This window comes from Erpetoichthys calabaricus, chromosome 4 (assembly GCF_900747795.2).
Source record: "Erpetoichthys calabaricus chromosome 4, fErpCal1.3, whole genome shotgun sequence".
In the NCBI taxonomy this organism is placed as follows: domain Eukaryota; kingdom Metazoa; phylum Chordata; class Cladistia; order Polypteriformes; family Polypteridae; genus Erpetoichthys; species Erpetoichthys calabaricus.
Genome location: NC_041397.2, coordinates 32,299,598 through 32,322,187, shown reverse-complemented (window position 1 = coordinate 32,322,187; position 22,590 = coordinate 32,299,598).

Sequence of the window (22,590 nt, the reverse complement as noted above, 5' to 3'; positions counted from 1 at the left end):
GCTAAACCATCAAACTTCTAAAGATAATGGTATGCTTATAGTAAGTACAAACTAAACAAAAAAATAAGCTCAGAAATTCCAAAAAAGTATAGAAGTCACAGGAACAGTAACAGTTTAATTATAACATTAGAATCTTAGTCAAAGTAACAAAAAATTGTAGTTGAAACAAAAAAAAAGAAGAATAAGATCACAAATTCCAAGAAAGTGTATAAGTCACCGGAACAGTAACGGTTTAATCACAACATAAGGATCTCTGTCAGAATAACAACAAATTTTAGTTGAAGTTAAAAAGGAGCTTAGCTGTGTCATTCAATACATTACAAGATCTCAAGGTCAAAAGAATGCAGCAATGAGATGGATTTTTGTATGTTTTTTTTTTTTTTAAATTTTTCCCAGGAAACCACAGTGTGTAGTAAGCACTTCTGCTTTTGTGGTGTATATTTAATGTGTCATCATATCAATCTAGCATACCAGAATTAATCTTGATGTTGAAATACCAAATTTTTTAAAATTCACTTTCCCTCCATTAGCGAAGTGATTGCCAGTTTATCAAGCATTCCTAGTCTTCCATATGTGCAGCAATTGTATTCTTCTCCGTTCAAAATAAGGTTATTAACAATTAGGAGACATGGTAGCACAGTAGTTAGGCTCCATCTGCAGCACTTCCAAGGATCTGGTTTCAAAACTCTTTGTGGAGTTGGCATACTCTCGGCCTGTTCATTTGGGTTCCCTTCCATATCCCAAAGAAATGCAAGTTAGCACAATTTAATAATACTGAACTGACCTAAAGTGGATGTGTAATTCTTGATGGACTGCCATCCCTTTCTGGGTTGGCTCCTTCTTTACACATGATACTGCTCATGGATAGATGGATGAATGAATGGTGAACGTAAATGGACATATGAGTAAATGATAAAATATTTTTGTTGTGCATTTGAGAGAAAATAAAGCTCCTACTCTAAAAATAATAATAGAACACTTTTAATGTAGGGCGGCACAGTGGTGCAGTGCTAACGCTGCTGCCTTGCAGTAAGGAGACCTGGGTTCGCTTCCTGGGTCCTCCTTGCATGGAGTTTGCATGTTCTCCCCGTGTCTGCTTGGGTTTCCTCCGACAGTCCAAAGACATGCAGGTTAGGTGCATTGGTGATCTTAAATTGTCCCTGGTGTGTGGCGGGCTGGCGCCCCACCTGGGGATTTGGCCCTGTGATGGCTGGGATTGGCTCCAGCAGACCCCCGTGACCCTGTGTTAGGATATAGCGGGTTGGTGATTGACCTTTAATGTATAAGACAACATGAAGTTATATAGAAATATTTTCACTCAAGGCCAATCATACATAGTCAGTCAGTCATTTTCCAACCTGCTATATCCTAACATAGCGGTCTGCTGGAGCCAATCCCAGCCAGCACAGGGTGCAAGGCAGAAAAAAATCCCAGGTAGGGCGCCAGCCCACTGCAAATCATACATAGTATTTTTCACTTTACAAAAATATATAAGATCAATTAAGCCGAGGGTGCTGATATGGAGTAGGGGGAAAGGTGCTGGATTTAACACAACAGGTTTCCTGTTCAGTCAATGCCCATAACTCACTGTGTGACCCTGAGTGGCTCACTTCACCTTCTGTGCTGCAATGACACACTATCACAATGTCTGCTGTGTATGCATTAGTATCCTGTAGAAAATAAAGCTAGCTCATTTGTGTTAATGAAGGTCAAAATGTCATGGACAGAAAAGAAAGCTGTTATATCTAAAAAGAAATAATCAATAACTCAGAAACATTTTCACTTGTTGATTGAAAAATATTGCATTTTTATTAACAAAAATTTGTCTTGGCTTTCTTGATCTTGTTGTTCCAACTGACATTCCTCTAACACTTCTGTTCATTTTTTTCTTCTTTTTTTTATGATTTGGCAATAAATCGGGTCTCTGTGTGTCAATTATGAACTAAGTCACTTTTCATTTGAATTAGCGTAAAAATTCTTTGGCTGTTTATACTTCAATGAGACAGAAAATTATTTCCAGCTGTATACTTTGACGTGGAGTGTGTGAAAAACTACATTGTTCACTTCATCTCAGCATTCCGTGGTCCTTGGCTTTAAGAATACCACTAGTCTAGACAACAGCTCCTCCTACTGTTTGTTTTAAGTAACGACATCTATTACTAAATTGAATCAAATGAAGAACAGAAATGCACAGTAAAGTTAAATGTGGGCCATACAGTTTAAAAAAATATGACTCAACAAATTATTTAAAATGAGGAAAAATATAATCAAAAAATAAATGATAAGTGATATGATAAGTAATAAGATTGTTTTGATTGTTATAACAAATTTTAAGAAAGGATCAAGATATCACATAAAGGACAACTATACTCAATATAACATTCTCATACCCATTTAATCTAAGTCAGGAGGCTGGATCTTAGACTTTCAGCATCCAGCCTGTGAATGGCGCACCAGTCCTTAACATGGCCCACTCACAAGCAAAGCTATGTTTTTCAGGGGGATGTTGAAGGAAAAACAAATAATAATAATAATTCTTTACATTTATATAGTGCTTTTCTCACTACTCAAAGCGCTCTCCACACAGGGAGGACCCAGGAAGCGAAGCCACAATCTCCTTACTGCAAAGCAGCAGCACTACCACTGCGCCACCTGTGAGAATCCATGCAGTTATGGGGAGAACATACAAACTCTACATAGAGAGCAGCTTGGTGTGGAATTTGAACCAAGCACATTGAAGTCTTGAGACAGCACACTCGTTTCCTCTCAGTCCCCAAAGTTGTTGGCCTAGTTTGAGTAAGAGTGCTGTACTTTACAACACACCATTCAGCCCAACAAACCACGTCAACCTTATTCACCAACGTTCACCAAAATAACATCCAGTTGAGTTTTGATGGTCCCTAAAATCGTATTCCATATGTCTATAACACTCTGTGTCGAAAAATAAATAAAAATAAAAAATGAACTTCTAAACGCCTGTGTGAAATTTCTTCTTTACTGGTTTCAATTTTTCATTAACGTTGAAGAACTCATACAATGACAATGAAGCTGGAATCCTCTGTATTAATTTCCTTCAAAATTGCAACCATGTCACCTCTTGATCTTCATCTGTTTAAACTGAAAAGTTGTGGTTGGGTTGATTAGCAATTTTATATTGGCCCAGTGTTCCTCCTAATGGCATCACATCTAGGGTTGGTTCGTACTTTACATCTATCACAGCCCGGATAAGGTCCTGTGCCCCATGACTCAATAAGTCAGCTAAAGTAAGTTAACAACATTAAATCATTAGGGACTGTTAATCTTCCTAGTGGTTTAGCTAGTAGTCTTTCTTCAGGGCATGTTCCAAGTGTTTTTAATCATGGTGTACTACAGCCAGTGCTTAAAAAACACATTTGGACCCCTCCAATCTTTTTAGTTTTAGATCAATTTCTAAATTATCCTTTCTCTCTAAAGTATTGGAGAAAGTTGCAAGCATTTTTGGACTGGCGTGGTGTTTCAGTGTGGCTTTACAGCCCTTCATAACAATGAATCCACCCTATTAAAACTATATAATGACCTACTATGAATAGCAGATTCTCGAAATTCAGCCATTCTTGTGCTTTTAGATCTTAATACAGCATTTGATATAATTGGTCATAACATCATTATTTCTCACCTTGAGCAGCTTGTGGGTATTAAAGGTAGCACTCTTGACTAGTTTACACCATATCTTAGGACCTTTTCAGCTAATCATAGTGAGTTTTCATTGTCTACAGTCTCTCTCGCAATCGGGGTCTCTCAGGAGTCCATTCTCAGGCCAATCATATGTTCTTTATATTTACTCTCTTTAGGGGCTATCTTTAACAAATATAGCATTTTGTATTGTTACTATGTAGATGATACAGACATTTATATGCCCCTAAAACATAAAAAAGTAATTCTATAAAAAAACTTACAGTACTATAAAAATTGTATGAAAGACATCAAGATTTGGATGTCCTTAAATGTATTGAATCTTAATGAGGAGAAAAATGAAATCCTATTATTTAATCTCATTGACTTTTATATGGGTCTTGGCCCTCTGGTTTCTGACATAAAACACCGTGTAATGAATTTAGATGTTGTTTTGACAACATTTTTAAATTTGATAAGCAAATAAATTTGGTTGCCAACTAAATTTTCTTTTAACAATTTTGATAGAGTAATATATGCTTTTATATCATCTTGATTGACTACTGCAATGTGCTTTACACAGGAGTTTGCCAGTGTGAAGCCAACTCGGACACAGACAGGCAGGAGACAGATTTTGCCACACTACACACGTTTATCGGTGCACAGTGCATCAATCACTACACAACACAACACACAATTCATTTCCTTCCTTGCCGCCAGTCCATCTGCCTCCACTCCTCCTCAGGCTTTGTCCTCTTCCTCTTGACTCTGGCCATCGAATGGTGGGGACTGGCCCCTTTTAATAGGGCGCCCAGAAGGACTCCAGGTGCCCGATGAGCTACTTCCTGCTACAATTCTGTGTGTGGACGAAGTGTGGCCAAATAAGGCCCTGGAAAGGTCCATGCATCTCCTGGCGGTGGCCACGAGTTCCAACAGGGTTGAGCTCCCATGCTCATGACTCGTGGCCCTGCTGGAAACCTAGGGGGGCGGCCCTCTGTCAGCCCAGGGGAGAAACTGTCTTGAAAATACTCTATCCTCCGGTCCTTCCACACTCTGGGCATTCTAGCCAGTAAGGATTCCGGCCGCCCACCACACCAGACATCTCATTCCCATTTTAAGATGGTCCAAGAATCTACTTCCTACCTGTAAACTGGCAAAGCAAGTATGATCATACGAAGGGGGACCCAAAAATAACCGGAAATATTTTTAAAACGTGTTTAATTTAATTTTCTGTAGAAATTACAATTAGTCTCCTTCAAAGTACTCTCCATTGGCGGAAATACACTTATCTAACCGTTTGTTCCATTGTTCGAAACATTTTTTAAATTCGTCTGAAGTAATGCCCATTAATGCTCTGGTCGTTTCTTGTTTTACCTCTTTGATGTCAGCAAAACGCCTTCCTATCAAGTCTTTTTTCATCCGAGGGAACAAAAAGAAATCACACGGAGCTAAATCCGGTGAGTAGGGTAGGTGGTTCAGGGTTGTCATACCGTTTCTTGCCAAAAATTGGCGAATGCTGAGAGCAGTGTGAGATGGAGCATTGTCATGATGAAAGAACCAATCGTCCGACTCCCACAAATCAGGGCGTTTCCTTCTCACACTGTTGCGCAACCTACTTTTACAAAAAAATTCACTGAACACAAGCACAACCTTCCAGACTGATGGCACTTGGCAGACTGACTTGTGAGGAGTGTAACTAGATCGCCCTAGCGGCCCAACCACGTACTACAAGTACCAACCTAACAACAACAAAATTCTGGTTATTTTTGGGTCCCCCCTCGTATATCACAATACTGTCTCGTCTCTATTGGCTTCCAGTTAAGTTTAGAATGGAGCATAAGGTTCTTTTATTTGTTTTCAAATCTGGGTTAGTATCACCATGTCTCACTGATCTTGTACACTTTCTTAGGCCATCCACATTACTTAGATCCTCATACTAGTTTCTTCTGGATGTACCAAGTTCTAGACTGAAGCGTAGGGGACACTGTGCTTTTTCAGTGGTCGCCCATAGACTTTGAAATTCCCTGCCCCTTCATGTTAGGTCAGCCTCAACATTGGCAAATTTAAATTTTCATCTTAAAACCTATTTTTATTCCCAGGCATTTACTTCAGTATGAGATCTGTCTTATCATTACTATTTTATTGCAAATTATAGTTTTTATTGTGGTTACTGTATCTTATTGGTCAATAGATTCAAGTCATATATAAAATGACTTATTTGGCTGATGCCTTTATCCAAGGCGACTTTCACCATTTATAATACAATTAGTTACATTTCTTTAGGTGTTCCAGTTGGAGCACAGGCAGGTGAAGTGACTTGCTTAGGGACACACAGTGCCAGTAGTGGGAGTTGAACCCACAACCTGAGGGTTTGAAGTCCAAAGCCTTAACTACTACACCACACTGCCTGACTTTACACTTTGTGTTCTGATTTGCTTCATTGTATAGCACCTTGGTCCACAATTGTTTTAAAGTTGTATAGAAATTAAAAGACAAGACCATGTTTTAATAATGAGATTAGAGAGGAAGTTGATAACAAAAAATCGTACACATTGACAGCTATTTTATAATCTTTTGAATATGTAACAGCTAACTTCTTCTTATGCATTAATAAGGCTTTGTGTTTTAAAGTTTAAAGGCAATTAAAGTTTATTTAGTAGTACACATTTATCTTTGAGATCTACATTGCTTTTCTTATAAAGCTGTACAATTTTTGAACAGTGACAGTTTTACAAAATTATACTGCATTTGTTAAACCAGTAACATACTCTGGACTGGACATTTTGAAAGAGCCAAGAAGAGATGTTATTTTATATTTTTGCATCTTCAATCATTGAATATCTTTTACTCAAGGAGTGCTTTTTAAGATTGATACTAATATATAGTATAGTGTCCATTTAATGGGGGTTTATAAACTGCACTACTGTGCAATTGTGCTCTCTCTTATTTGTGAATGTGTGCACTTGGCCACTAAGTTGTCTAAAGTCTAAATTATCTTTATAATATCTTAATGTAGATGTTACTGCAAAGGCCGAATGATCTTCTAAGGACCTTTTGCGTTCTTATGTTGAAATACATAAAAATAATTAAATTTTTACACATTATTAAGTCCATGTATCCATTTTCAAACTTGTTATATCCAGTAACAGGGTTGTGCAGCCCTGAAACTATCCCAAGTGCAAGGCTGGAATGAACCCGATATGCTGTGCCAGTTCACCACGGTGGACACTCATGCACACACTCATGTACAGTACACACCCATACTAAACCACTCATATGGGGCCAAATTAAAGTCAATATATTACCTTAATCTGCGCATCATTGGCATGTGGGATGAAGACCAGAGTACAAAGAGAAAACTCACATAAGCAAGAAGTGAACGTGGACTAGGCTGGGATTTGAGTTCAATCACCTGGAAACATACGGAAACAACACTAAACATTATGCCATCATATACTGTATTTTAAAGGACTAAATTCAATTAATAGAGCATGAGTAATGATAATTTTGAAGATATAACTGAAGAAATTTGGACACCTTTACACAATTTTAACTTTAGTGTCCATTCCATAAGATTTTCCTTTATTACCAGGAAAGGCTTGATGTTGAAGGAGGATATTTCAAATAAAAATAAAATAAATGCCATGCAGCTATTTAATTATATATCCAGTGCATGCTCCCTGCATAAATACAATTACAGACACCAAGGCACCAGTCAAGCATGCTTCTCATATGACAATAGATAAGGTTCTAATTTACATCACCTGAAAGCCATTTTCCATTTTTTAAAGAATATCACCTTACAAAAGTCTTATTTACACGTGCTATTGAAAAAAAAACATTGTGTACGCCAGAACACAGAATATACAGTGGATTCAGAAATATTAAGACCCCTTCACTTTCTGCACCGTTTATTGTATTATAGATTTCATTTTAAAACTACAACAGGAATGTGTGCCATTTTTGCTCTTCAATCTATATCCAATAATCCATCAATAACAAAGTGAAAACATGTTTTTGGAAAGGTTTGCAAATTTATTAAAAATCAAAAACTGAAATCTCTCATTCAATGAAATGTTCAGATCTTTAATTCTACACTTTGTAGAAGCCCCTTTGCAGGCAATTACAACTCTGAGTCTTCTTGGTTAAGTCTCTACCTGTATTTGGCCAGTTTATCCCAATCTTCCAGGCAGGTCCTCCCAAGATCCACCAGATTGGATGGAAATTGCCTGTAAACTGACCTCTTTAGGTCTCTCCACAGATGTTTCTTGGGGTTTAAGTCTGGGCTTTGACTGAGCCACTCAAAGATATTCAAAGACTTGTTTCAAAGCCACTTCAGTATTGTCCTGACTTGTATGGCTCAGATTACAGTCATGCTGAAAGGTGAACACTCACCCCAGTCTAAGGACTACTGCTTTCTGGAACAGGTTTTCTTCAGGTAAGTCTATGCAATTGGCTGCATTAATCCTTCCCTCAATTCTGGCCTGTCTTCCTGTCCCTGCTGCTGAGAAGCACCCCACAGCATGGTGCTGCCACCATCATGTTTCACTGCAGGAATGGAGTTAGGCAGGTGAAGAGCATTGTCTGGTCTTCACAGACATAGTGCTTGGGGTGCTGCCCAAAGAGTTCAGTTTTTGTCTCATCAGACCCCAGAGTCTTTATCCTCCTGCTCTCAAAGTCATTTAAACTTTGATATCCTTTTATTAAAAAGCAGCTTCCATCTAGCCAATCCACCATAAACGCCTGATTAAAGGAATACTGCTAAGATGGTAGTGCTTCCAACAGGTTATTCCATCTCGGCAAAGAACTTCTGAAGATCTGTTAGAGTGACCATTGGGTTCTTGATCACCTCCCTGCCCAAGACCCTTCTTGCCCAGTTATGCAGAGTGGCAGAACAGCCAACTCTAGGAAGAGTCCTGAGGGTTACAAACCTCTTCCATTTCACAATTATTGAGACTGCCATGCTCCTGGGAACACTCAAAACTTAAGAAATAGCTTTATACTCTTTTACTGATCTGTTCCTCCCTGGGTTGTGAGAAAGAATCTCTGGGAATTGCTGTAACTCATGAAATGACCAGGGTCAGATTTATAAAAAAGAGCCTTGAATTGTGAGTAAGCAGCTTCCACACAAATGTCAAAATTTATAAAAGAAAACTTAATGTGAAAACGTGGATATGTTTATGTCAACTCTGACCCATACATACACAACATTTCAGTGATGCTGGGAAATGACGACATCCTTGCCCAAGTATGGAATTGCAGTCAAACCAGCTAAATGATGTGTCACATGTATAATTTATATTGCTGAGCCTTTATTAGAATGTGGGTTGATGTGACAAACACATTAGATCTCTAAAGTGATAATTATGATTCATGTAATGTATTTTAGTTCCCTTTGAAGAGGGCCAATGCTACTCATTTTTTGTTTTTTTGTTAGGTTGTGTAGGATACGTTATGCACTTTCACTTAGGGGACATTTTAATGGCTCTGATGATGGTATTTCCCTGCCACTCCAGGGGCCTCATGTATAACGCGTGCGTAGAATTCACACTATAACATGGCATATGGACAAAAGTGGAAATGTGCTTATGCACACAAAAAAATCCAGATGCATAAATCTGTGCGTACACCAACTTACACGTTCTTCTGGTACATAAATTCCGGTCAGCGTGAAAAGTAACGCACGTGCACGCACCTGCTGTCTCACCCCAACTCCTCCCAGAATTACGCCTCTCTGAATATGCAAATCAATATAAATAGCCCTTAAGCTCAGCCTTCTGTGAAAAGACAATGGTAAATTGCACGGGGGAAGATAGAAGAATTTCAGCGAATACCAAGTGGAGGCAAGGAAAAACTTACTATTTGCTGGTTTAAACAGTGGTATAAACAACAAAAGGAAGTTGATCGAGTGACATAGTGTCAGAGAAACTCTAAAGCTCAAGTTCACAAAGTCGCACAGTGCCCTAAATAAAAAAGAACTTGTCACATATCAAAGTCGGCGTGAAAAGGCGAGTCGTAGCCCACCGTCTGAGTGTCATATGAAAGCTTATTAGGGTACAGAGAAAAAAAAAGGCACACAGTGAAAAAAAGCACAAAATGTCAACTTTAATCTCAAAATTTCCACTTTAATCAGGTAGTTTATTTTGTCATTAAAGTAGAACGTCGTAAACTTCATCTTAAAATCGTTTAATTTACTAGTTTCTCAATCCCATCGTAACTAAAGTAGCACATTAAATACTTTGTTTTGTATTTGATCTTCTATGTGCTCTATGTGTGTGAATCACTACATGCTTCTGGGCTTTCCCTTCCTCCGACAGGACACATAATCCATTACATTCGTAATATTACAGCTCTCTGAATAATTAAAATATTGAGATGTATACGTGATATAATTTTCATGATGATAGGAGTTAAAGCAAGTTATTAAACATGGGAACACGGTGGCGCAGTGATTGTTCATGTCTCACGCAAGATGCTTGCTGCGCCGTGCACGACCTTCGATGAAATAATTTATTGCAGCAGTACTGTCTCTTTCAAACGTACTAACCTCCAATTCCTGTCCTTACTTTTCTTTCTCTAAATACCCAGTCGCCACACAATCAGCTGTGTAATAGACGTTAAGCCATCTGTAAGCTTAGAATGCCGATTCTTCAAAATTTTTAAGGAACATTGAAATATCTTCGTAGTATGTGATTAATTATTCTATACATTCAGTGTTGCGCCAGATCCAGCAAGAATACAGCGTGAGGCAGGAACAATTCATGAACGGAGCGCCAGATCCTTGCTAACGCAGCGACACTTTGTCCTCACATGTTTAATTATTAACAATATAGATTATTTAAATGAAGTTAAAGTTTTATCTGTATAATATAATAAACATATTTTGCTGCATTTTATCTTAAAAATGATACCATCATCATATGTAAATACGCACTTTATAAAGTGGCTCAGGTTGGGCAATATTATAACTGTAGTACAAGTTTACAGTGAGGTGATTGTACTTATAAGTACAACCAGTTCTACAAGGAGCACTTGATGGACTGATTGAGTGTGTTTATAGTTCTTTGGATGAAACTGTTTCTGAACCGTGAGGTCTGTACAGGAAAGGCTTTGAAGCGTTTGCTGTGTGAGAGCAGTTCAAATAGGCAGCATGGCTGAGGCAGCGTGTGCTTGATGCTGTATACTGATAATTCTCTGCTGTAAATCTGTGATTCCCCATTCAGATATAGTGATATAAATACTCTGAGTGGTTCAGTGAGAGTAATATGGAAAAAGATGATCCACTGTGGCAACCCCTAACGGGAGCAGCTGAAAGAAGATAAAGAAGGTGCAGTGAGAGTAACAACGCTAAAGCAGCTGTGCTATTTGGAATACTTTGGCTATTCCCTTGAACATTATATTGTTACAGGTTATTTACAATCAGATGCATTAAACTAATAAACAATATGCAGTTAGTTTCAGTGTATATGATAAAGCTACGTCAGGGATGTGGATCTAAAAAAGAAAGGGTAACCACACAGGAACAGTAACACTGCTTTGACGCTGGGTGCCGCCAGTCTGCAAAACTGAGTGGAGAACTTGCGTACGCCAGGGTTGGAGCTACCGTGGAAATGTGCGTGGCTTTACGTCAAGTTTAGGTTTTATACATCGCGATTTGAGCATGGAAACGTTCGTACGTAACATTTTTGTGCCCCAGGGGTTGGCGCTATGTTATAACACCATCTTTTTTCCTCCCTCTGAAAACTGTAAAACCGATGGCTTCTTCACCACCGACATCGGAAGCTCCGCCATCTTTGAGTCAGTTCAATATGAGATTTCCATCTGAAAAGACGTTACTTTAATGTTCTTGAATTATGTTTTGTTTATTTTTGAAATCCAATTATATGGCATCTTCCCAAAATCCTTCCTATTATGTCATCTTGTTATTATTACAGCTATCAATTGTCACTTCTCAGGGAATTGGCCAACAGGTCGAGAATATCTCAGCCAAGCTTCACTACATCATGACTGCTGTCCTGGAAGCCAATAACTGACTGGAAAGGCTCTACATCCGGTTTTCGTATAATGTGGGTGTACATGCATAAAACATAGCATATTTTTGCCAACACAAAACCCAATTGTAGTGTCCCGTTCTCCTAACATAATTGGAGCACTTATTTGCACTTATATTTTCAACCGTAAGAAGTTACATTGCATTAATGCATAAGTCATCGGAGATACCAAGATGAGGCTGACAAACATTACAGCTCAGTGGCCTGGGTCAACCTGTGATTCATTTATTCTGAGGTAAAGCAGTGTTGGAAGATGACTTTGCTTTTTTTTGATAAAGTCTGTGTCATGGATGTGAATCTAAAAAAGAAATGGAAACCACACAGAAACAGTAGCACTGCTTTGACACTGGGTTAGTCACCCGTTTATAAAACCGAGCAGAAACGTGCATACACATGGTCTGAGGCTATCATGAAAATGTACGTAACTTTACTCCAAGTTTAGTTTTTATACATCTTGATGTGAGCATGGAAACAGGCGTACGCAACATTTTTGTGCATACGCACCGTTTATACACAAGGCCCTCTGTGTTTATGCTGTTGTATTTTTCCTAAGGCCTTTGCCTTCACACAAAGTTATGTTGTGAGTCTACAAGGGCATTCTCTTGAAACAGAACTGAGGGAAGGAGTTACTGAGCTTTTGAGTTAAAAATAGACTTGTTGTTGAAAAGACAGTAAAGAATCAGGAGATAAAAAGATTGTGAAAAAAGAGGCACAAGGTTATTAACAGTAAAAAAAGACCATGCACCAAAATTAAATCACAAGAGAGAAATCAGACTCAAAATAATGTCAGCAGGAGTTTAAAATCAAAAGGCAAGTAAAGTGTCAGCAGGTAAAAATTGGTTTACAAATCTAAAAACTTGGATGTTCACTGTATTGCACCACCATGTTATGTACTGGTGTTGTTGTGTAATTACAAATTTTACGCTATGAGTGCCATGAAACTGTAAAACATATGATGGCATCCTTAGGTCCATTTATGCCTTGTGTGTCTGCATTGCAGCATGGGTTTGTGTGACATAGATTTCAACAGTTATGTTAGGCAAATCTGTGATTACTTGCCTTGAGAATTTTAGCACTTCATCTGTGCAGGCACTAAACAACAAAACATGGGTGTGCTTGAAGTGAAGAAAAGTGTCGATGCATGGACCAATTCTGCATCAGCACAGTGCTGCACAAACATGATAGTACTATAAACAGAACAGAGTGCGTATCCTCTGTCTGCATCCATTCAGTTTTAGTATAGTAAAGATCAAAATGGTTTTGAGGTAAATAAGAAATAGTAATTCATTAAAAATCAAAGGAAAAATAATGCAGAATAACTCAGAGGATCACAACAGTTGGAGATTAAGGACTGGTTCTACCCAGGTTATTGCATCTTATTAATTTAATTTATTTTATTCTTTATTGACTGGTTTTCTTTTGATTGTTTAGTTGTAATCTTTAGTTTTATTAATTAGTGAAAATTTGCTGTTTGATTTTTAGTTTAGTCAGTCAGTCATTTTCCAACCCGCTATATCCTAACACAGGGTCACAGGGGTCTGCTGGAGCCAATCCCAGCCAACACAAGGCAGGAACAAACCCCGGGCAGAGCACACACACACACACACACACACGCACACACACACACACACACACACACCCACACCAAGCACACACTAGGGACAATTTAGGATCACCAATCCATCTAACCTGCATGCCTTTGGACTGTGGGAGGAAACTGGAGCACCCAGAGGAAGCCCACGCAGACATGGGGAGAACATGTAAACTCCACGCAGGGAGGACCCGGGAAGTGAACCCAGGTCTCCTTACTGTGAGGCAGCAGCACTACCACTGCACCACTCTACTTTTAGTTTAAGTATTCTTTAATAAATGCAATTTTTAAAAATCAGTTAGAATGTTTTTTGAGTTTGTGTGGATTTTCTTACAGTTTTGGGATTTTAATTATAACAAATCAAGGAATGAGATGATTGGGAAAATGTATACAATGTATCACAGCATGCTCTTGTGGCATCCCTGTTGAAATCTCTTCTACACGGCTTCTTGCATTCAGTGAAAGGTTTGATATCCTTTGCAGAAAGTTCTCAATTCTAAATTCCATTGAATAATCTAGTAGCCCGAGCCATGATAAACTTTCCTTACCAGCAGGCTCAATTGGAAGTGCAAGGCAGTAGAGTAACCTATTCAGCTGCCTGCTCACCAGTAATATGCATGATACTTTTTACCCCATTTTAATCCTTCTCTACTAAGTATAATAACCAATGAATTTAGGGTGGCCTGAAGACTGGTGTGGAGTATTAAAAATAGTAAGATACCCTCTGCTGACCCAACTGTCATACAATGCTGCTAATGATCCTTACTAGCCTTTTCAACATATGGGTATCCTTGTGCTAAAATCTTTCACAAATTCCAAGAGCAGTTATTTTTACCACTTTGTGACAAATTATATAAAGCACAATATTATGATTAGGAACAGTATTTGGACAGAGAAACAATTTTCATAATTTTGGCTCTGTATGCCACCACAGTGGATTTGAAATTGAGCAATCATTATGTGAATGAAGTGCAGACTTTCAGCTTTAACTTAAGGGGTTTACCAAAAATATTGTATGAGCTGTTTAAGAATGACAGCCGTTTTTCTGCATAGCCTCCCCATTTCCAGGGGCTCAAAAGTATTTGGACAAACTATCATAATCATAAATATAATGATTACTTTCAATATTTGGTTGTAAATCCTTTACAGTCAATGGCTGCCTTAAGTATGGAATCCCTGGCCATCTCCAAGTGCCAGGTTTACACCCTACTGATGCTTTGCCAGGCCTTTACTGCAGCTGTCTTCAGTTGCTGCTTGTTCATTTGTCTTTCTGAAATCAATTTTGTCTTCAGCAAGTGAAAAGCATGTCCAAATGGACTGAGGTCTCTTGACTGACTTGGCCATTGAAGAATCTTCCACTGCTTTGCGTTGAAAAGCACTTGGTTTGCTTTCACAGTATGTTTTGGCTCATTATACATCTCTACTGTGAAGCATTGTCCAATCAGTTATGCAGCATTTGGCTGATTCTGCGCAGACATATAGCCCTGGACACCAGAATTCATCCTGCTACTTCTGCCAGCAGTCATACCATCAATAAACACTAGTGACTGACATTCGCAGTCATGCATGATCATGCCATAAAACTGCTTCCACCATGTTTCACAGATGATGTGGTGTTCATCGGATCATTAGCTCTTCTCCATACTCTTCTCTTTCCAGCCTTCTGGTATATATTTGTCTTAGTTTCCTTTGTCCAAAGAAAATTGTTCCAGAACTGGACAGATTTTTAAAAAACGTTTTCTGGCAAAGTCTAATCTGCCCTTCCTATGCTTGAGGTTTTCCAATGGTTTGCACCTTGTGGTAAACCCTCTGTCTTTACTTTCATAAGTCTTCTCTTGATTAAAGACTTGGACAATGATAGGGGCGAGTGGTGGCTCTGAGGCTAAGGATCTGCGCTGGTATCCCGAAGGTTGCCGGTTCAAATCCCCGTCAGTGCCAAAAGAGATCCTACTCTGCTGGGCCCTTGAGCAAGGCCCTTAACCTGTAATTGCTCCAGGGGGTGCTGTACAATGGCTGACCCTGCGCTCTGACCCCAAGGGGTATGCGAAAAAAACTAACAAACACTGTTGTAAGTCGCTCTGGATAAGAGCATCTGCTAAATGATGTAAATGTAAATGTAAATGATAGGTCTACCTCCCGGAGAGTGTTCTTGGTTTGGCTAAATGTTGTGAAGGGGTTCTTCTTCACCAAGGACGGAATTCTGAAATCATCCAGAACAGCTGTCTTCTGTGGTTTTCCAGACCTTCTGGTGCTGCTGAGCTCACCTGTGTGTTCCTTCTTTTTAAGAATGTACCAAACGATTGATTTGACCACTCCTGGTGTTTCTGCTATCTCTCTAAATGGTTTGTTTTGTTTTCTCAGCCTAATGGTGGCCTGTTTTTATTTGCATGGTAGCCCTTTGGATCTCATATTGAAAGTTCACAGTGCCAGCTTCCAAATGCAATTTCCAAACTTGGAATCAATTCCAGACATTTTACCTGCTTAATAGTTAATTAAATAATAAGGGTCCTGCTCCCACCTGGCTAGGGAACAGCTTCTCAGTCAAATATCGATATACTGTACTTTCGAGCGCCTAAACAGAGGGGGACCATGTATACAAATGTCTGTATTTTCATACAATATTTTTGGTAAACCCCATGAATTAAAGCTAAAAGTCTACATTTCAATCACATAGTGATTGTTTTATTTATAATTCATTGTGGTGGTGTACAAAGCCCAAATTTGGAAAATTGTGCCACTGTTCAAATACCTATGGACCTAACTAAACGTCTATAAAAAATTCATGTGAAACTCTGTGCCTATAAACTAGTATCAAATGTGATATCTTGTCCAAAGCTTTAGATGTACAGACAGCTGTGTTGTAACAGTTGACACAGCTATTGTTCTGAGAATTCCACTTTAGATTGCTCTGTTAAACTAGTCATGTGAATTCTTTTCAATTAGTGTGACACATTCTGAATAGTGTAACTCTGCAGCTGCGTTTCAGCTTTCTTTAACAACAATCCTTTGTTCCACATCCTTTACATAACTGAATCATGATGGGAGCTGTAGAATCTCAGAAGCTTGCTCTAACAGATGTAACACTCACAGGCTGCCAGAGTGATATAATGCTGAAACTATCTGAAGAATGATAAGCGTATCTAAACCAACAACCTTGGGCAAATCATAAACAAAAAAACTTTTTCCTTTCTGCAAATGGCCATCTTAAGATGTGTAACTCTAGCCCAGTATTCTAATACTTTACAAACTGAATATCCTACATAAATTACATCTATTGGTAAATTTTGGTTTTAATAAATTCATTAGTGATTAATTTTTGAATGCTAATTTTCACTGTAAACATTGTTGCTAAATGTCCAGTGAACAGACAATGTTTTAATAAAAGATAACTTTAGATAAAATGACAAACAACCTTCATCTTTCCTGGTAAATACCATGACAAAACCTTAATAGCACTATTTTCAATGAGATTCTTTAAAAGCACAGGAGACTTAAAGGACTACTCCATGAAAAAGGTTTTTTTCTATGTTACTAACTCCAGTTAGTTTGTAGTGGTTTTCATGCAAAGCAGGATGAAACAGTTTATAATGTAATGGAACGTAATGGTGGCCCATTCTGTCCAGTGGAAAATGATGGAAAAAAGTAGCTTTGGAAAAAAGAAAAAAATTCTTCTGTAACATAATCCACATGTCTGTTGTCCATTTGTATGCTCAAAATGGGCACAATACGTGCACGTTTACTAAACTATTAATAATACTTGCGGAAAACTCAGTGTAGAAGATAAACAAGAAAGATGCAGCCTCATAATAATGAACATCTGAATTGAAGACAAGACTCTTGACCAATGAATGAGAGGGAGAGGCGGATCAGTGTTTTATTAAAGACTAGCAAAATACCAGTGCTTCACAGTGGAGAAGTAGTATGTTAAAGAAGTTATGAAAAAGAAAAAGAAACATTGTAAAAATAACATAATATGATTGTCAATGTAATTGTCGTAGGCTTATTTTAGCATTGAGAGTGAATTTGGTGATTGTAAAGAGTTTAATTTATGATTGTAAATGTTGTGTATGAGAAATGCACATTTTTAGGATGCAAGGATCTCTTTGTAAATGACGTTTGCAGTTCTGCCCTCGGACTGTAAAATGACCAAGCTGTCTGCTGAGCTTACTCTTGAGCATGCAACGTAGAGCTGGCCATCTGAGAAGCAATCTTGTGTCAAGTCAATGCCGACCTTTTTTAGATGTCAAATGTTGTAAAGATACAACAGGTTTCATCGATAACTTTGTGTCCACGTTGTCAGAGATGAAACATTTATAAACATCAAAGTGTTCACTACCCAAATCGCTACCCGTGAATCTAAGATGTTTAACAGGCATTCCTGGTTGTCCAAAGGTGTAAAATATTTCCCCATTTCTATACACTTGAAAGCAACAATGAAACAATTCCACGGCAGCTATCAGTTCACATGCAGAACCATAGGTTGAGAGCTTAAGCATTTCACTGTTATAGTGGTTCTGTGTAGTATAATTGTCTCCTGTACCGTCATCAGTCCACACCTTGAACCTGTCCCAGTCATTCAGTACATAAGACACAATGTCTCTGTGGATATCAAGGCTGACACTGATATGGCCATGTGGTAGGTGCGCGGACAGCGGCCGTGCAGAAAAAGGAAGGGGGGCCAGGGGCAGCCCTTGTGTGTCTCTGCCGTGAAATAAATCATCTGTTAACGGAAATAAGGAATGAAACCGCCAAAAGGAGGGGTCAGTTCTGAAAGTTCATTATGGCATAATGGTGAGAACCGCCAAAAAGAAGACGCTATTTTCGAAAGTTTGTTATGGGGCACTGCGTAAAAGGAAACATACTTGACGTTTGTAAGTACAGTGTAAAGGATTAGCATGGGAAATTTGGGCTTCCTACATATATTGGATGTCGCAGAAATAGTGAGGAGGGGTTTCCCCTATCTATATATATAGTTTAGGGGGTACACCCGTTTCCCCCCCTTGGATGTTGCAATAGGACATGAAACATACCTAACTTTTGTAAGTACACTGCAAGGAATGAGCACGCGAAATTTCAGCTTCCCACCTATAAAGTGGGAAAATTAGTGATGAGTCAGTGAGGGCTTTGCCTTTTATGTGTATAGATACTTGTCCATCATTAAATTTACAAATCATACCATTAAAACAACAATTCTGCTACTTTCTCTCACTATGTGTTATTTCTCCTAAAAAACAAAAACTGGACAGAAGATTTTCACCTGTACATATGTGATTTAACAAGATGTTATAAACTGTTTTGAAATGATTAACTGATGAAGATTTGTTTGACAAACAAATGGACACCAATTTGTTCACTAAATTTACCTTAGAGATATAATACTTAAATTATCCCAATAATTAATTCACAAACATTTTCAAAGTTATAAAAGTTTCTGTATCCAAAAAATTATATAGTAGTTTGTTTAAGATTTCCATTACATTTTCTATTATGAAGTAATTCCTAGCTTTCATCTTGAATGCATTTATTCATTCATTTTCTATGATTTATCTGAGACCAGGTCGCAGGCACAACAGTCTTAGCAATGAGGCTCAGACATTCATTTTCCCAGGAATTGTCCACAGTTATTAACTCGTACTGTGAGATCTCAAGGTATGCTCAGGCCATCTGGGAGATGCAATCCTCCCAGTGAGCACTGGGCTTTCCCCAGGGTCTCCTCCCAGCTGGTCACACCAGTAAAAGCACCACGGGGAGGTGCCTGGTAGGCACCTGTATCAGATGGTTGGACCACCTCAGTTGGTTCCTGTTGATGTGGAGGGTTAGCAGCTTTATCCCGAGCCTCTCCCAGATGTTTGCGTTTCTCACCCTATTTCTAAGGGTTAATTGCACTTCCTCTTAAAATACTCAAGTGCATGATTCACTGTTTAACTGAAATGAATCTAAAGATTTCTCTACTAAAGAACCAGTCATGTCCCAAGTTAAATAAAATACTCTTTTGTTAACTAGTAGAAGGATCCAGTTATATCTAAATAAAAACATTTTGGACCAAAAATTAAATTCTCATCAAAATGAAAAAACTGTATTATTACATTTAACTTTGCGTGTTATCAAACTGTGCAAAGATTATTTAAGAGGAAGAAGTGGAACAAACTGGAAATACAGAAGGCGTTAATTCATACTTTATATGGAATGGCCTCCAGGCTGCCAACAGCTATAACCGAATGCCTCTGAAATCATTGTCAGGTTACACCTGGCTTTCAGATGAGCTCAAAAAATTGTGCATCTTATAAGCTAATAATACGAACATTTTAACTAAGTAACATTGTGGCTGCCAACTGTGAACCGTGAAACTTTGTGCAGCATTTCAGTGAAGGATATAAGGAAAATCATGCAGAACATTAGGAGCACATAGTGCTTCACTCCACGCTCTTAAAACCATCACAGATAAGTTACACCAAGTTTTCACAAACATTTCCATCCTTCCACTTACTCTGTTTGTCAAACCTGTTACATATGCACACAGTTACAGCAATGAAAATGACAGTGAAGACTAACAGGTCAGGGGATAAGGCTTTATAGTTTGCTGTTGAACACCTTAAATGGTGAGGCATCCACCAGTTAAGTGTGGATGCTGTTTATTGACTACAGAGGCAATAAATAGCAAGTGCACTGAAATAGTAAGTACACCGCATGTTCAACATATTTGAACAGGAAAACAGTAGATCTTTATGCAAACAACATACAGTATTTACATTTATATGTTTTCACATCAGTACATATGTGTGTGTATACCTGTATGTGTGTGTGTGTGTGTGTGTGTGTGTGTGTGTGTGTGTGTGTGTGTGTGTGTGTGTGTGTGATACAGTACAAGTAAGTCAACCACCACAAAATGCTTTGACATTGCTCTTTGGAAATGTCTGCTGTGGCAGAATGACAGCACCAATATATCATGGAATTAAATATTGGGTTTAATTGCCACCAAGAATCAGCTTCTAATTAAGAAGCTGAATAGAGTGAAATTGGGTGTATTTTGAAGCCTGATTTAGCTGGTCATCTGTTGGCTCATTTCATACCTCATTTCTTTTTTGGTGTTGTTTAAGAAATAAAATGTAGCAATACAGAGGATTGAATCTTAAAAAACAAGTCAATTAAAATGAAGGGAAAAGAAGATATAACTAGAAACTGGTCACTAAATAAGAAAAGTGCTAAAAAGAAAACCTGTAGCCACAGTAGTACTCCAAGACCGGAGATGAAGGCCCCTGGTTTAAGCATTTCAGACACTTCTGATTCAGTCTCAGCAGCACCATTTCAGCCACATGGTGAGAGATTATCAGTGAGACTGGGGTCTAAGGAGTCAAAATTTAGTCCCATAGCACCCAGGTCACCAATTCTGAATTACGGCAGATTCTCCGAACTCAGCAGAGTGCCCGCAGAGGCTGAGAATAATAAAGTACTCATAACTGTTGACTCCATAGAGCAGAATGTTAGAATTCCAAACTATGCTTATTCAGCAGTTAAAGTTAAATGCCTCTCGGGGAGAAGGTATCCGGAATCAAGGCTGAATTGGACCTTCTGGCCAGTAATGAAGTGTCTATGTTATTGTTGCTTGTCAGCACAAATTATTATCTATTTGGAGAAATCTGAGGTATTAAAGAGGAACTTCATATCTTTATGCACCAAAGCTAAAATAAAATGTCAGAATTTAATTGTGTCTCACCCCTTACTATGATTATATAGACAGGATGTGATTTATAGCAGGCTGCATTCCCTTCACTATCAGACAGAAACCAGGTGTGCACATAAAAGCAATTTAATTCAAATTAAAACATAAATTAAACACCAGTACAGAAACTTAGCTGCAGTTTAAAATGCTGCTTAACAAATATTCATTCTATTAGAAATAAAATTGCTTTGGTAAATGATGCATTGAGTACAAAATATGTTTTGAGTCATCTGAGACCTGGCTTAGTAAATATGCCATGATTCTTTTAGCTGAAGCATCACCCAACGCAGTGGTTTTACACGTGTCAAGGCATAATAACACATTTTAAAACAGAATTAGAAAATGACTAAAAAAAGTTAAGATTTTTAAAATTAATGCATACCTTGTTAAAACACAAGCAGCAAAGTTTTGTGAAAACAGAGAATAGTAGCACCTGCTATGAACAATGCTTTCAACACACAGAATATTGGAATCTTAATTAGATTAGGTAAGCTTTATTAATAAAATGGGGAAATTCAGATGCATACAGTACCAGAAACATAAAAAAAACAAAGATACACACTCACAGGACAGATAATACAGCTGATCGATCAATCAGTGACAATAATGATAATGCCAATTTTCAAATAAGCATTTTTTATTTGAAACAGCACAGTAGAATTGCCAAACAGATGAAATTTAAATTGATACTTTCTCAAATATCTCTGCATTCTCTGATTATAATGTTACTTTTTTAAATCTAATTTAATCTAATTCAAAGGTAACTATTAGGGTTAAAGGCAGCTTGGAAACACACCCCAATTATCAAAAATTGCAGTGTGCATAATAATTCCAAAATATGTTTGCAAAAATATGTCTGTCAGGAAGAGCAAACCAGATAAATCACTTTAAGGCATAAAGGACTGCATGGTGCCCCATGTGTGGCTCGTTCTTGCAAATGTTACTGAGAGATTGGGAGAAGAGGTGCTTTCAGAGGCTTAAGCCCCTGATATAATTTCCAAAGCCCCTGATCTTTTCTTCCGTTATGTTTATATTTTTAATGTAATTACCTTCAACCCTAACCCTTCTACTTTATATGTATACTATCGAAACAGAAAGCCCATGGGGACCCACAAACCCCTCCCACTCGGCTAAGTATCAAATTTAACATTTAGCATCACAAGGAGGAACAAGATGCCGACAAAACTTAGTGTACCGGTAGTCATTTAGTTACACTTCAAGCACTGATTAAGATGTGTTTTGAGGTTAAAGGAGAGTGCTGGTGCACAGAGAAGGATGCGTTCTTTAAGGTGGCCAAGACCTTAATACCATCCAATCCTAGAAAGGCTGGTTCCTGCCTTGTAGTCAGTAAATGTCATTTTCTGTTAATTCAGTTTGGATTTCAATTATATCAGTCTATATCTCAACAAAATTTGGTAATCAAGTGATTATAATAAATAGTGGAATCCATCCATCCATCAGACTTTTTAAAATAAAAAGTTTGGCGGGAGGTGCTGTACCACTGTAAGAACATAATTCACACTCACTGCACAGTGGGAGGAAGCGGGGTGATGAGGTGAGAGGTGCGACAGCTGTAT